The 15,162-nt window shown below is 36.5% G+C and overlaps 1 pseudogene; it reads left to right on the top strand.

Annotated features, from left to right (window-relative positions):
• The first annotated feature begins 8,836 nt into the window (after positions 1-8,836).
• LOC122676386 lies at positions 8,837-9,774 on the top strand (annotated as a pseudogene).
• The last annotated feature ends 5,388 nt before the right edge of the window (positions 9,775-15,162 follow it).

The following is a 15,162-nucleotide window of genomic DNA, read 5'->3' as shown; positions in this document are numbered from 1 at the left end:
ACATGGAAGGGCCCACTTCTAAGATGTGGTTCATTCATGGCTGACAAGATGCTGCTGATAGATGATCAGGAGGTGATCTAAGACTGTAGATTGGGAGCCTCATTTTTCTCATTTTGGCCCTCTTCATGGAGTTCCTCGCAATTTCTCACAGCCTGGTAACTGGATTCAAAGAGTAAATATCCTAAAATTCAAGAAGTGGGAACTGGCAGTCTTTTAAGACATAGCACCATTATGGCATATTTCATTGGTCAAGCTGTCGTTATAGGGACCATGTGTGCTGTGGTAAGTCACTTCAGTCATGTCTGACTCTTTGCGATCCTATGGATCATAACTCTCCAGTTTCCTCTGTCCATGGGATTCTCCAAGCAAGAATACTGGAGTGGATTTCTGTGCCCTCCTCCAGGGGATCTCCCTGACCCAGGGATTGATCCTGTGTTTCTTACTTCTCCTGCATTGGCGGGTGGGTTCTTTACCACAACACCACCTGGGAAGCCATAAGCAGACATAATTGTGATATTCAAGGGAAAGAGACATAGACCACACTTCTCATTGGAGAAAGGCTCAACATATTTGTGGCTATCTTTAATTTTACAGTCTTCCCTTTTACCACACCATGTTTACATCCTTACCATTGCAAAATATGTTTACCTGCTTCCCAAGGCCAGTCAAGCTCTTAACCAACTACAGCATCTGGTTAGTTCTCTCAAGGTCCAGGGTCTTGTGATCTAAATCAAATCCATCCAGGTACGAGCTGCTTTAATTGAAGTTTTTTCTGATTTAAAGTTTTAAGGGAATTAAAGATGCAGGTCATCTGCTCCTGATACACCTAAAATACTATGGTAAGATAAGCATAGGATAATTGCAACAGACACTCCCTTTTGAAAAAGAAAGGAATGAAGCACATAGTGGTCACTGGTCAGTAAGAATCCTGAAATCCAACTGTGCACATGTTGACCTTGATTAGGACCTAGTCTGTGTCCTGAGAATGATTCTCTACATCTCTTTGTTCTAACCTGAGGTGTCTTTTTCCCATTCTCTGATCATTCTTCCTTATCATAAGACAACCAATATTTTCAGGTGGGTAGTTTTCTCAGTCTCACTACTCTGTATAAAAGGTTGGGGGTCCTAATATCTGTTTCCATTTTTATTGTCTCTCTCCCTCAATCTTAGCAAAAAGTAATACAATTCCTTAAAAAAAAAAGGGGTGGGGTATTTTTTGTTTCTGTTCATAAAATTAATTTCATTAAAGTCAAACTCACATTTCTTTCTTCATTTTGGACTATGTATGAAGATGATGTTTCTATTAAGATTGTTAAAACAAATCCATTAATTTAGAGGATTTATGTCCTTCAGATAGTTGGAAACCTTAATTGGCATAGACTTTAATGTTTCTAAATTATAACAAAGAGTCTTACAGAGATATTCTTCAGATCTTTACCCTGGGATGATAGTCTCCTGAAGCACTTTGAATTTGATCTTTTTTCTGAGGCCGTTTATTACTGTGAGAAACTTTGCTGGAAGATTTTGGGGATGGGATGAGAAACAACTTTATTTTTCAATCCCAGTGAGTTCTGGATTCTCTAGAGTTTCTCTAAATTCTTCTCAGAAACTTAACGGCACCTTCTTTTTTTAATTTCTTCCTTCTTATGTTTTATCATAGATTTTCACTTTCTATAATCTTCCTACCAATTTACCAAAGGAGGTTCCATGAGTTCACAAAGTATTTTTTATGTTTACTGAGCTATGAGTCATCCAACTTTTCTTTTTTTTTTTGTTGTTTTTTTTGTTTTTTTTTTGTTTTTGTAGTTCTTAATTAATTATATATATATATATTTTTTTAATTTTTTTATTAGTTGGAGGCTAATTACTTCACAACATTTCAGTGGGTTTTGTCATACATTGACATGAATCAGCAATAGATTTACACTTATTCCCCATCCCGATCCCCCCTCCCATCTCCCTCTCCACCCGATTCCTCTGGGTCTTCCCAGTGCACCAGGCCAGAGCACTTGTCTCATGCATCCCACCTGGGCTGGTGATCTGTTTCACCATAGATAGTATACATGTTGTTCTTTTGAAACATCCCACCCTCACCTTCTCCCACAGAGTTCAAAAGTCTGTTCTGTATTTCTGTGTCTCTTTTTCTGTTTTGCATATAGGGTTATCGTTACCATCATGGAAGCAACCTAGATGCCCATCAGCAGATGAATGGATAAGGAAGCTGTGGTACATATACACCATGGAATTTTACTCAGCCGTCAAAAAGAATTCATTTGAACCAGTCCTAATGAGATGGATGAAACTGGAGCCCCTTATACAGAGTGAAGTAAGCCAGAAAGATAAAGAACATTACAGCATACTAACACATATATATGGAATTTAGAAAGATGGTAACCAACTTTTCAACAAAGCATATTCATATCCCCTTTTTACCAGAGTATGGGAGCAATTCTCTGTCTTTCAAATACTTACCAAGAGTTGCCTCAAGTCTCTTCCACCTTTCAGTGACAGATTTCTTAAGCCTTTACAGAATCTCCTGTTTCAAACTCAATGCCACATTTTTAAAGTTTTTATTACATCAGCACCCTACCTTTCGATATCAAATTCTGATCTTTTTTTTTTTTTTTCCTGCATAGTAAATTACTGAGAACTTTTGCTGTTAAAACAGCAACACTTACTTATTTTGCATATAAATCTAGTTTTGGCAAGGCTCCCTGGGGACAGCTGGTATCTACTCTTTGTGAGGTCACCTTGGGTGGCTTAACTAGGGTTGAAAGATCCATTCACACAATTGTTCATGTATGTGGCTGGTTAGTTTATGCTAACTGTTGACTGTGTGCTTATCTGAGGTTGTTGACTGAAAGCCTTGGTTTGTTATCATGTGGATTCTCCAAGTGCTGCTTGGACTTCCTCAGAACAAGGTGGCTAGGGTACAAAAATGGATGTTTCATAAGACAGTAGGAAGTTGTTTTGTAGGAAATAGGAAGCTGAAGTAGGAAGCTCCAGAGTCTAGAGCTCAGAGTTTATAAACCATTGTAACTTCACTTTTGCTGCAATATGCATATCAAAGTAATCATTCAGCCTATGTAGATTCAGGAGAAATAGGCAATGCAGCATCTCTCCAGGTGAGAACTGTAAAATAAATAGATAAATATGTGGCTATATTTAATCTTTTGTATGTCTAGAGAAAGATAAAGTCTATTGATCAATCTTCTTAGCAAAGCATTTCCTAAAGATCTAGCCATGGTCACAATCTCTGACATAACTGAAGTAGAGTGAGCCACCAAGTTCTATTCATTAAGTTCTTACTGAATACCTGAAGGTATTTCCTACTGTTCCATCTCTGTGGCTTCTCTGCTATAACTTATACCAGAGCAGTTTACATGAACCTCTCAGAGAGACTTCCACGGATGTCTGGTGCTTGCCTCATTTGTAGTTCATGAGTCTGGGTTCACTGGCAGAGGGAATAAATATGCATTCTGAAGTTAAAAGGAAGTTTTTCTAAAGGATAAGTCTCAGCTAAAATCTATAACATGCACTATCACATTTTACTCCACAACCCACACATTGTTTTTCAATTTATTTATTTTAATTGGAGACTAATTGCTTTACAATATTGTGGTGGTTTTTGCCATACATTGACATGAGTCAGCTATGTGTGTACATGTGTCCCCCCCCCACCTCCATCTCCACCCCATCCCTCTGGGTTTTTCCAGAGCACCGGCTTTGAGTACCCTGCTTCATGCATCAAACTTGCACTGGTCATCTATTTTACACATGGTAATATGCATGCTTCAATGTTATTATCTTAAATAGCCCCACCCCCACCTTCTTTCGCATAGTCCAAAAGTCTGTTCTTTATGTCTGTGTCTTTTTTGCTGTCTTGCATATAGGGTCGTCATTGCCATCTTTCTAAATTCCATATATATGTGTTAATATACTGTATTGGTGTTTCTCTTTCTGACTTACTTCACTCTGTATAATAGGCTCCAGTTTCATCCACCTCATTAGAACTGACTCAAATGCATTCTTTTTTACAGATGAATAATATTCCATTGTGTATATGTACCACAACTTCCTTATCCATTTGTCTGCTGATGGACATTTAGGTTGCTCTATTTTCTTTTCATTACAGAAATATTTATCATGCTCACATTATATTCCAGGAAAAAAGGAGTTTCTCATGTGTCCAAAAAACTTATGCTGCCTCTGCCACTCTAATATCTTGTCCTGTATTCTTTGTACCTTTCTTCCTCTCTTCTAAATTTCAGAAATGAGAATATGAAAAGGATATTTTTTTCCAAACTGAGAAAAAATTAGTCATTAGGTAGGGGAACTCAAAGAAGGTAGTTCTATCTGTTTTAACAATTATGACCAAGAAGACCTTCACCTCTCTAAGTCCCCAGAGAATTTCCAGGAGGAAACCAACTAATCTCCATGGTATATTAGAGAAGGTCTTTTCTATGACCAACTAATTTTCCTAGTGTATTACCATAGTTCTACTTACTAATTGGGGAAATTATGACAAGAACTGGGCACAGTGTGGTAATTAGATCCCTAGGAGGATGGAGATCTCAATAAGAACCAAAGTTTTGAGGTCATGGTTAATGTAAAAAGGAAAGACCATTGGTCATACATATTGAGGAAATAGCTAAACTTCCCATGAATAAGGTAACATGACATTTTTTCTGTGTCAGGTATACTTTATACTGGTTCAAAGAGTTTATACAAAGTGGAAGGAAAACTTCGGGGCATTATGACAGGGAAGGTAATTTTGGCAAATTTTACCCAGAAATCATTGATGTTTTGGAGATATGTCTGAGAATGAAGACACCTGCATGTCACTGGGCAATAAACTCTGATTTGAAGGAATGTGAATTTTTTTTTTGAATTTTTATTGAGAATAACAGTGACAATCTAGTCATTTACATGTACAACCAATACAAAAATTGTTGGTGTTTCTTTGGAGTCAGTGATATTTTCCCCCAGTTATTAATAGTGGAAAATAGAAAGGTGATCAAATGATAGAAAGGGTAGCTGAATGAAAGAAAATATAGGGATGCGGTATTAGAAAGAAAGAAAACAAAAATTTAAGCAGACTATGAACTATATGAAAAACACAGAAAGTATTTTCACTTAGGAGGCAATGGCTTTGCAAAGGGGACCAAGGTGATGTCAAGAGTACTAACTGAAATCACTACTAATTCATTTATGGACTGTTTCATTTCTTTGCTCATCAAGCCCTTATATTCCATATATTTAATTTATTTGAACATTGAACTCTGATATTTTTGTTTTGTTTTTACTTTTAATTTTACATTGTAGTATCATTGATTAACAATGTTGTGTTAGTTTCAGGTGTATAGCAAAGTGATTCAATTATCCATAGACATATATCTCTTTTTTTTCAAATTCTTTTCCCGTTTAGGTTATTACAGAGTGGTAAACATAGCTCCCTGTGCTATACAGTAGGTCCTTTTTCGTTGGGCTCTGTTTTGAGGATACATAGGGAAAAGTTGTAGTCTTTATTCTTGAGTCTGTCAAATCTATTGGAGAAAAAATAATTTGGATATAACATGTTGAGTATTTGGTGAAGACACATGAAACAATCTTTAAATATACAAGGTACAATAAACCCTCCCTAGACAGGTTAGAGAAAGTTCAATAACTACTGGCTTTTAAAAAGTGTAAAGAACGAGTGGGTCACAGATGAAGGCAAAAGGAAACTGGAGTCTGAGATCTCTCTCTCTCTCAGCATGACATCTTGAAATGTGATGGCATACATGGAAAACTGTAAGTATGTCAGTGCAATTCCAGTGTGATGTATATTTAAAGGATAAGGTTATAAATGTAGATGTGGAGGAGAATTACTTATCTTTTCAACCAAAGTAAGAGTATTAACTTTATCTTGCAGGTGTCAAAGAGTGATGGAGCAAGATAATATGAGATCAATTTACTTTTTTCACTTGTGAAAACTGCTTAATTACCCTATTTTCCTTTTCTTTTCCCCTCTTTTCATCTTTTCAAAAGCTTTTTTTTTGTGGGGGTGGGGAATCTATAATATCTTCCTTTCCAAGATTAAAACACTATCTTCTATTAGCCAAGTCTTTAAGGCAGAATCTTAGAGCAGGTTAAGTATATCCAAAATTTTCCATAATAAATTTATTCTCAAACTTCAATTTCCACATAGGTCCCCAGGATGAGTTTGAAAAAGTAGATGACATATTGCAGAGGTTGGCAGGAGAGTGTCATGAAATAGCCATTGAGTAATGTCGTGTGGCTTTCTTCTTAGAAACTCCATCTTGCTTTCAGTAACTAGTCACTGTTCTTTCTGAGGATGATCCTATGAAAGAGAAAATACTCAAAGCAAAGAAACCAGGAAATTGAAAATGTAGAGAACTGACTCATGTAGGAACAGATTTAAGGTATCTTAGGCAGAATAATAGAAGAGTCTTTGTTCTGGTCAAAAGCACAGTATGTATTTCTTATAAAGTTTACAGATAAGGCAATTCAAAGATATCAAAAGAAGACCTTAAGCTTTTGATTTTGGTCCTATTTCAAAATTTTGCTAAATATTTGTCTATGCAGAAGATCAAATAATAATGGAAATAGTGTTATTCTTAAAAGACTTTGAAGTGGAAGTCGCTCAGTCATGTCCAACTCTTTGTGACCCTTTGGACTATACAGTCCATGGAATTTTCCTGGCCAGAATACTGGAGTGGGTAGACTTTCCCTTCTCCAGGGGATCTTCCCAAGCCAGGGATCAAACCCAGGTCTCCCGCATTGCAGGTGGATTCTTTACGAGCTGAGCCACAAGGGAAGCCCTTAAAATACTTTAAAGCCATCAATAAAGTGCTTTTAAAATTAAAATGGAGAAGTTTGGTTAAGCAGATAATGAAGAAAATCACTTGGTAATTAGAAAAGAAAATGAGACGACAACAATTTTTAATGTATGTTTTGTGTCTGCATTTAGATAACTATGTTAGATTTTTTATCCAAAATTTTTGAAGCAAAAAGTTAATATTGTACGGTAAATTAATATCAGTGGAACAAGTATAGAAAATCTATGAAATCAAATGCTATCTACCTTTTGAGTTTTGAAATAATTTAGAAAAGAAACTGGAATCATTGGTCATGTGTTGTTTCAACAAATTTTCAAGTAACTGGTATATACTAGACACCATGGTAAGTGTTGAGATGCATTTTCTGTCTCAGGCAAGTTATTATATTTGGAGATAAACATAAATATATAATACTAGTGGCAAAGGAAGTAAGATTCTAGTGATTGCTAAGGAAACGTAGAGAAAGCTATAAAACATGATTAGGAAGTTGGAGGAAGGATCAATGAGCATGTGTTATTTAAATGGGAATTTAAGGAAGTTCCTCAAAAGAAAAGAAGGGAAACAATAAATATAAAGCACAGACTGTTTCCAGATGTAGGGGATGATACGAAAAGTGACATAACTGTTCAAGTATTCTCAATGCCTAAATGCATTTTCTCAATGATAAGGTAAAAGAATATGTGTTGGAAGCTATGAGTGGAAAGGTAAATTTGAGAAAATATGAAAGACAAAATACAGTTGCTCTAACTTTATTGATAATTGTGAATTATTGAGCTTATTAATAAGATAGAATTTGTCCTATTGAAAGAAAACTGTATTGCTTTGTGGAAGCTGGCTTAGAGTGAGACCAGGTGGAATCCTGGGAGCCCATTCATAATGCTCTGGGTAATAGTTCAGGTAAGAGCTGATTTCTGACAGAGGGGAAGAAATGGATCTTAGAAGTACTGCAGATCAAAACAAATTGGAGGATGAGAATTTTTAAGTGTTTAAATATTCCTCAGAAATTTACAACAGAAGATTTTGAAAAGTTTTGTTGAGATAGAGAATACAGATAAAGGAACAGATTTAAGTGTGAAGTAGGAGTGGATAAGAATGTTTTAATTAAAAATATATATAGTCTAGTACCAACAATAAGAACTGTATCAGAAGCCTTAGGGGATGTATCTGAGTCTCCCTGCTCAGGAATTCATAGACAGAACTGGGAACAATAGACTGTTGGGTTTTCAAGTCAGGTGTATCAAGGATAAGATATATTACCAAGTGGGCAACCAATGAATACTGAAGCAAAACTTAATTATTCTAGCCACTCATTTTCTGTAAGAGGGAATCAAGCTTAATGTCTTATAAGAGTAAGTAGCAAAATCATAAAACTAGTTTCAAGACAGCATCTGTAGTTCTAATCCAAATTAATTTTAGTGAAAACTGCATGAAAATGGGGTATGTGATTAGCAATGAAAGGAAACTCTAAGGACAAGCAACACAAAACAGTTCAATAGATATTGCCCTAGATGAGGAATGTATTAAAAACAAATGGGAAGTAGATTTTCAGATATTGGTGCTATTGTTTATACAATACTTGTATCAGTAATATGAATGAAATGATGATCACTTGAAATAATAATTATTACAGAAAAAGAACATTTAAGAATTAAATTATCAAAAAAATAAATAAATAAAAGACCTAAACAGAGACTATATGTGTTTGCAAGTTGGGACTATGTAAGTCTTCGAAGACTGAGGAATAGGCTTTATTTGAGCAAGCATCTATACATTATATGTAAACATGTGTCCCCAGGTTCACTGCTAAAATCATTAGCAGAAAGTTATCACTGTGGGTGCATATTAATTTAGGATATTTGGCTACTTTACAATCCTGTTGTTTCTCTTTCATATCCAGAATGGCTACTTTATGAAGGGTAAGTCTCCTTGATTTCTCACCTCCAATGGTCTATGGACTTGATCATATTGACTTTATTCTGTAGGAGCAACTCTCCATGGCTAATTCCTCCTGTGTTACTGAGTTCCTCCTGCTGGGTTTCTCCAGCCTTGGGGAATTGCAGCTTGTCCTCTTTGTGGTCTTTCTCTGCCTCTATTTGATCATCTTGAGTGGAAACATCACCATCATCTCAGTCATCTGCTTGGATCACAGCCTCCACACACCCATGTACTTCTTTTTATGTGTCCTTTCTACCTCTGAGATCTTCTACACAATTGCCATCCTGCCCAAGATGCTTATCAATCTGCTCTCTGTGCTCAGGACACTGTCCTTTGTGAGTTGTGCTTCACAGATGTACTTCTTTCTTGGTTTTGCTGTCACCAATTGCCTGCTTCTGGGAGTGATGGGCTATGATCGCTATGCTGCCATCTGTCAGCCTTTGCACTACCCCATTCTCATGAGCTGGAGGGTATGTGGGCAGCTAACATCAACTTGTATTGTCAGTGGTTTCCTAATATCTCTACTGGGAACAACTTTGGTCTTTAGCCTCCCTTTCTGTGGCTCCAACAAGGTCAACCATTACTTTTGTGATATTTCACCAGTCATTCATCTTGCCTATGCTGGAAGTTACATTAATGAACTCGTCATCTTTATCTGTGGAGTCTTAGCGCTTATTGTGCCCTTGATCTTCATCTGCATCTCTTATGGATTTATTGTCTCTACTATCTTGAAGATACCATCAGTTGAAGGCAAGCGAAAAGCATTTTCCACCTGTGCCTCCCATCTCATTGTGGTCATCATCCACTATGGCTGTGCTTCTTTTGTCTACCTGAGACCCTCAGCCAAACATATTAATACATCAGGCAAAGACAGGCTGGTGACAGTGACCTACACCATCATCACCCCACTGTTGAACCCTGTGGTATACAGCCTCAGAAACAAAGATGTACAGCTAGCTATTCGGAAAATGATTGTGAAGAAGGGGTTTTCTATTAAGACTTTATAATTACAACATTTTTCAAACAGTACACACACATTTGGGACAAAGGTATCACTAAATGTTTAAGTCATAAAAGTTTCTAATCTATTTATCTGTGTAACTGTATAGCCTTGGATGAGTTGCTTGATATTGTGGGGCCTTAATGTTCTTTTATGTAAAGCAGTCTTGGTAATATGTTTATCTCAAGGTTGTTGCAAAGATTTAGGGAGATAGCAAAGTGTCTGTCACTTTAACATAACTTTCCTATTCTTCTTTTCCCAGATTGATGGTTCTCAAAACTGTCTTAATAGCCATTATCTCTTGCCCTATGTTTGGCTTGTATGCCAAAAATCTTGATGGCTTTTTTTTTTGTTAAAGATTGCGTCCAGATTATAATGAGGTGCTTGGGCCAGAAGGCACTTTGGATCTAGGAGTGTGACTTGATGTGGTAAAATGTTACTGTACTAATAATTAGAAGATTTTAGGTTGACACTGGTTAGGTCATGACTTTCATATAGCTACAGTTGTTCTCTGAATCTAAAAATACAAAAAATAGGGATAATATGATTTTCTTTTTTTACCTAAGTTTTTTTTTTCTGCATCTAGTGGATAAGATTTTTTTTAAAAGCATAAGTAATATGTAAAGCTGCATAGACTATAAGCCTCTATTAACATATTAAACAAGGCTTTATACATTTCTCCAATGACCCTTTATTTCCTCGACTCTCAAAAAATGGTGTTTCTCAATGCCTTTTTTGATCACTCCTTTGAACCACTACTTATGCAATTAAAAGATACGTCATATACATGAATAAGAAATACTAGCCAGCTAATCCTGCCTCAGGCTGAAAAGATGTCTCTGTGGTCTTTTACACTAAATTATTAAGAAGAGCTCCTAGTTTCAAATTTGCCATCTGAATGTATAAGACAGTGAACACCTTGGGTATTTATCTCATCTTACCTCTCACCTGTCTGGAAATTCCTGTCATCAATATCTCCAGGGAAACCAGCCTGCCCTGAATGGGTATCACAAAATGTACATTCCTGTTGTTTTCAGCTCTCATTGTCATTTCCCCACAATTAACCTGACATTTGTCTCTTTGTGATTTTTGTACTTTCTGTCTCTTGTGTCACCCAGTAGGGTTAATCTTGGTTAATATGTGTTTGAGACAGCTATGATGATAATCTGATCCTTTCCCATCACTCATGTGACCTGAATTTCAGACACATTCAGCTCCTTATGTGCAGTCCTCTCCACATGCTGCTGCTGCTGCTGCTAAGTCGCTTCAGTCGTGTCCGACTCTGTGCGACCACATAGACGGCAGCCCACCAGGCTCCCCCGTCCCTGGGATTCTCCAGGCAAGAACACTGGAGGGGGTTGCCACTTCCTTCTCCAATGCATGAAAGTGAAAAGTGAAAGTGAAGACGCTCAGTTGTGTCCGACTCCTAGTGACCCCATGGACTGCAGGCTACCAGGCTCCTCTGTCCATGGGATTTTCCAGGCAAGAGTACTGGAGTGGGTTGCCATTGCCTTCTCCATTCTACCCCTAAACTTACCAAAATTATAGCAGGAATAATATATATATGTATATATATACACATATACTCATAAAGAAGTCAAACAGAAAAGGATAACACACAGAAGATATTAAAGAAATATATAGAAGGAAAAAAAAAAAAAAAGAGTTCCAAGGAGAAGAGAGAGTGCTGAAAATAGACTGACAGAATGTACAAAATCAACTAAAAGCAACGAATTCACAGCACAGAACTGTGTCTGACCATCATCCTCAGAACTGAGATTCTCAGAGGACACAGAATGAGTAAGATTGGTGTAAAGTCTCCTGCTGACCCAGACCGTAAAGAACCTGCCTACAGTGCTGGAGATGCGGTTTGTTCCCTGGGTCAGGAAATTCCCGGAAGTGAATGGCTACCCACTCCAGTACTCTTGCCTGGAAAATCCCATGGGAGGGGCCTGGTAGGCTGCAGTCCATGGGGTCGCAAAGAGTCGGACACGACTGAGCAACTTCACTTCAGTTCATACTGAACATAGAAGCTTGGATGTGAGTGCTCTTGTAACCTGGAGCATCCCCAGATTGTTTCCCATGCTCAAATCCCAGGAGATTGACAGCCAGTCTTAAACAGTTCCATTAAGAAACAGAAGAATATTTTTCTGCAGGAGGTGCCTGGAAGTTAGAGGCTACCTCAACTAAATGGGTAATGTTTCAGGCAGAGAAACGTTACCATCAGTTCACAAGGAACACCCATATACAGAGAGCTTCTAATCGCACTTTTTATTGCCTTAATCTGGAATGCATGTGAACAACCAAGGGTTGCCATACATTTGAAGAAGACTTTATCAAAACATAAAAACAAACAGTTCTCAGAAAGAAAGAAAAAAAAATAGGAAATGCATAGAAAAGAAATATTAACATTAATATCCTCATTTAAAATAAACCATATTCATGAAAGAACATTATAATTGCTTTTTTATGGAAACAAAACACCTTGGCAGAAAAGTGTACAAATAGTGATTTGTATGTCAATAAATTATCGCCAAGTGAACATAAATGGGTCAAAAGTACAGTATTACTAACACCTCATTACTCTTTCCTTATTCTCCAACAGAAAAAAGCACTGTAGCTTTTAATATCGGCATTAGCATTTGCCTGGTCACAAACTTTGTAACAATAGTATTCTAGAAACTATAGTCTCTAGAATTATTTTTATCTTTTTCTCTATTTTTTTCACTCTATTCACATCTACTATTTCCAGCATGATTATTCAGTCTTGTTTTCCTCCAGGTTTAGATTCATTGATGAAATAAATGGTTTTTCTTTCATTTCTAGGTGCTTCCTAATGTTCCTATTTCCACAAATGTATGTTTTTCCAACCATGCATAACAAAATTATTTAGAATTCTGACCTTTGTTGTTATTTCACATCTTTTATCACTTTTTTTTTAGCTTATTTTGAAATAATTGGTTAGTTTTCACCTATTTTATGAGTACATCTTTCAGGCTTTTGCAGGTTGTGTTCCCTGGGAAGCATACTCTAAGAGCCCTTGGAATGTAGAATATGTATTTAAAAGTGCTTGGAATTAACACCTGTGCAATGAGGGGAATGTACTGGGCAGGGAGAGAAGCCAAGCTAAAGGCATTCCTAGTGTCAGTATCAACTGATCTGATGGTGAGCTCTGTAGAGGTGTCCTGGGTTGGGCCAATATGCCCGAGTAAAACTGTGATAATCAATGTTTGAGGGTGCCTGCTACAGAAAGGATGGTTATTTGGTTGAGGTGTCTATGTTGCTGTCAAAAAGCCTGGAGAGGCAGACAGCTGAAGCCTTGCCATCAGCTGGGGCAACAAACCCTTTATTTGAAATAGAATCTGCACAGTGCAGCTTGGTTTTCACTACAAAGGCACAGTTATTTCCTGTAGCAACGTTGTTTTGCTTGGCCTTTTTCCTGTAATAACTTTATATGGGATCTGAACATAGTCTTTCATGTTTCATGTTTCTGTGAAACTGATTTTCTTGTACTCTTAAAAGGGAAGGCTGGTATTCCTGGTTTTGTAACCATAGGGCTCCCTCTTGTGTTGTCATTAGGATGTATTTAACTATTTTTTTCAATTTATTTTTTAATTAGAGAAAATTACTTTACAAAGTTATGATGGTTTCTGCCACACAACAAAGCAAATCAGTCATATATCACCTCCCTGTTGAGGCTCCCTCCTTTCCCCCTGTCTCATCCCTCTAGACGAATGGAGAAAATAGCATAGATCTATATACATTACCATGTGTAAAATAGATTGTGGATGAGAAGTTGCTCTATAATACAGGAAGACCAGCCAGGTGCTCTGTGATGATCTAGAGGGGTGTATTCAACTCTTAACTGGAAACTGCATGCTTTTCCTTTTTTAGCTGATTTTCTCGGATTGGTCAATTGATTTTTAAGCTGTTACCTTCGGTTGTTGTTTTTTTCTGTTTTGCTCTCCTGGTATTAGGACTGTCAAAAAAAGTTGTTCTTTTTCTTTCCTTTCTCTTGCACAATTTTTAATGACGTACTTTGAGCTCCTTGAATATATTTTGTTGATTTGCTTTTTATAACGTTGCCTTGGGGGGAAGGTCTCAATTTGCCTTTTTTGTTTACATTTTTCTTCATCTTACTTTTAAATTAAAAATAATTTACATAAATAAAATTAAGATATTCTAAGTGCAAGTTATTTGTGAGTTTCTACAAATGCATTCACCCATTTAACCATCATAGCACTCAAGAAATAAAGCAATTTTGTCACCCACAGATTGTTTTATGCCACTTTCTAGTTGATTCCCTACCTTGAGATAACACAGTGTTGACTTTTTTCCCACCTGTATTGAAGTATATTGACATACGAGATATGTAAGTTTATTATGTACAAAATGATAATTTGGAACACTTACATATTATGAAATGATTACCATACTAAAGTCAGTTAACACTTCCATTATCTCATGCAATAACCTTTGTGAGTATGTGTGTGTGTGTGTGTGTGTGTGTGTGTGTTGAGAACATTTAAGACACACTTTCTCAGCAATTTTCAAGTGTACAATACAGTTGTTAACTATAGTCACCATTTTGTGCATTATATCCCCAGAAGTTATTTATCTTCTCATAACTGAATAGTTGTACTCTTTGACTAGTGTTTCCCATTCCACTCTCTATTTCTATGCATTCAGCTTTTTAGATTCCACATAAAAGTGAGATCATATAGTATTTTTCTTTCCTTGTCTGACCCATTTTACTCAATATAGTATATTCAGGGTCCATTCAGGTTGTTACAAAAAGTGGTTTCTTTCTTTATTATCACTGAATAGTATTCCATTATGTATATAAATTATATATACATAGGATATATACATATATATAGTCACAATACTTTGTTCTTTTTATTGCTTTGTAGGATTCTCTAACAAAGGAAAAATACGTTTACTCATTTACCTGTTGATATGCATTTAATTTGTTGCCAATTGTTTGTTATTATGAATAAACCTGCCATGAACATATTTTGTCAAAGACCTTTGCGGATATGAAATTACCACTCCTCTCTCTTACATGTCTAGGTAGACATATTTAACTCTAGACGATGTTGCCCAAATGCTTTCTAAAGTGAGTGTGCCAAATAAAACTTCATCAGTTGCTTCATATGTTTTCCAACTACTGGTACTACCAGTTTTTTTTTTATGTTAGTCATCCTATTGAGGTAAGTAGTAGTATCTTACTTAGTCATATCTTGTATTAACCTGATATCAAATTATGTTGGACTATTATTATTTTTTATTGGCTATTCATGTATCTTTCAGGAGTTTCCCAGGTGGCATTAGTGGTAAAGATCTGCCTGTCAAAGCAGGAGACACAGGAAATGTGTGTTCCAT

Source organism: Cervus elaphus, chromosome 20 (genome assembly GCF_910594005.1).
Source record: "Cervus elaphus chromosome 20, mCerEla1.1, whole genome shotgun sequence".
Lineage (NCBI taxonomy): Eukaryota > Metazoa > Chordata > Mammalia > Artiodactyla > Cervidae > Cervus > Cervus elaphus.
This window is presented reverse-complemented; position numbering and strand designations above follow the sequence as displayed.